This window comes from Neltuma alba, unplaced genomic scaffold (genome assembly GCF_004799145.2).
Source record: "Neltuma alba isolate B1F8T4 unplaced genomic scaffold, ASM479914v2 tig00012307_pilon, whole genome shotgun sequence".
NCBI classification, from domain to species: Eukaryota; Viridiplantae; Streptophyta; class Magnoliopsida; order Fabales; family Fabaceae; genus Neltuma; species Neltuma alba.
In genome coordinates this window covers 23,170-25,301 of record NW_021636819.1, presented here as the reverse complement: position 1 = coordinate 25,301, position 2,132 = coordinate 23,170, and the positions used below count along the sequence as shown (strand labels likewise).

The 2,132-nt window shown below is 35.4% G+C and overlaps 1 long non-coding RNA gene across 1 annotated transcript; it reads left to right on the top strand.

Moving 5' to 3' along the window:
- The first annotated feature begins 789 nt into the window (after positions 1-789).
- LOC114725928 (uncharacterized) lies at positions 790-1,560 on the top strand. The gene is made up of 2 exons (XR_003738455.1): positions 790-934; positions 1,075-1,560. It is a non-coding gene; the product is annotated as an uncharacterized LOC114725928 (long non-coding RNA).
- The last annotated feature ends 572 nt before the right edge of the window (positions 1,561-2,132 follow it).

The window sequence follows — 2,132 nt, the reverse complement described above, 5'->3', positions numbered from 1 at the left end:
GGCGAATTTTCATCAGGCATGCTTAATTGGACAAATTTGCAATTCCTCATTTTAGAGAAAAATAATTTTTCTGGAAGTTTGCCAAATCCGTATATGGCACGATCTTTGGAAGTTCTTAAATTAAGGACCAACCAATTTATGGGTAATATTCCACCAGGAATATGCATGCTCTCTTCTTTGCGGATACTAGAGCTTGCTAATAATAAGCTTTTTGGATCTATACCTTCTTGCTTATGCAACATCACAAATCCAAATAACACCAGCTCATATTTCGATCTTCGTGAAATGATGCGCATATTTACTAAGGGAAGGGAGTTAGACTACCAACCTTCAGCATATTTTAGTAGGGGTGTTATTGATCTTTCTGCTAATAGCTTATCTGGAGAAATTCCTGAAGAATTATTCAGTATTACTCTACTGTGGTCCTTAAACCTGTCTCGAAACCATTTGATTGGAAAGATTTCTAAAGAAATTGGAGCCCTGGATCTTAGCTACAACAGACTTTCTGGAGAAATTCCTTCTACCATATCTAATTTGTCTTTTCTTGCTTGTTTGAACCTCTCATACAACAATCTCATCGGACAAATTCCACTGGGAACCCAAATTCAAAGTTTTGATTCCTGGAGTTTTGTTGGCAATCATGAACTTTGTGGAGATCCTCTTCCAAAGAAGTGCAACAAAAAAGAAGAAACTCATGACAACTCAAAGCCAGCTGAAAGAGATGAAGACGACGGCTTTCTGAAGTCATTGTATCTTGGCATGGGGGTTGGATTTGCGGCGGGGTTCTGGGGAATTTGTGGTTCTCTCTTCCTCATCAGAGCATGGAGACACAGATTTTTCCGATGGTTTGATCACTTGAAAGATCAACTTTATGTTGCCTTCACCCTCTGGTTCAAAAGATTCGGTCGAATATCAAAAACAGATCTCCCTTGAGGTAAAAAATTAGCTACGCCTTAACTTTTCAAATATTGTTAGTATTTTCCTTTTTCCTTTTAATTTCTTCTATTTCCTAAACAAATTCTATTCTTAGCTGATTATGTTTTATCTTGTTTGTTTTTCAATATGGGATGCAAGTGAAATAGCAGCTATGCCTACTCTGATCGTTCCTCTGATTCAAATACTGAGTTCTGCCTCAAGGAATAAGGAGCTTTGCTGCTGTTTGGCATGGTCAAGGACTCCGATAGCGTAGCCTACTGAATGCCCTTTTGTTATCTTAGATTTAGTGAATTGTGAGAAGAGAACATTTTGTAATAATAGTTACTTGTGTGTCTGGGTGTCTCATGTTGTTAAGGAACCTTTGATGAATATTCTTGAATGTGATATATGATTGTTACTCTAAAGTTCGATCATGAGTTATGATTTAGAATCAAATAAAAAGATATTATGCGTCTGTAATTGAGGTTTCAGGTGTAAGTGTAACAATCAAAACGAAAAGGCATGTGAGTGTTGTAATCTGTAAGATAAGATTTATATGTATGTTAACATGTTGGATATTAATTTGTAACTTGCTACAGTGAGTTGCTATTAATTTGTTGAAGATGAGAGGATCTTATAACATTCTGTTTCGAAGCTTGAGATGCTCTGTTCCATTTTGGTTTGTACGATTAACTTCAAATGACAAAGTCATGCCTTGTTCAGGCTAGATATTCAAATAACCTCTCAGTTACTCCTTCTATCCATTTTATAATGTAATTCTTGTTTTGAGAATCGGAGAAGTGTTAAATATAATTAACATTAAATAAAAAAGTCAGCTCAGATAATCAGGTTGAGCAATAATCAGGTGCAGAGCAACACGAGCATGTTTCAAATGCCTACTTGAAATCTGCACATTTCGAGTCTTCCCTCCCATATTTTCTACGAAGTCATATTAACTACTGTTCTAAGGTGTTGAAATTAATTATAAATATTTCATTATTTTAATTAAGGATTAGTGAGTAGGGTGTTATGATACGGTCAGGGCCCAATACTATTAGTGATACAAATTAAAGTCGGTTTTCTTTCCTTTTCGCTACGCATATGTATTCTCTTATTAGATGTAATTTTATTCGAGATATTATCGAGCATTAAATGTGAACATTTCTTTCGATGAGGGTCCAAACTTTAATTCACCATGTTATGAAAGACTAACTGCT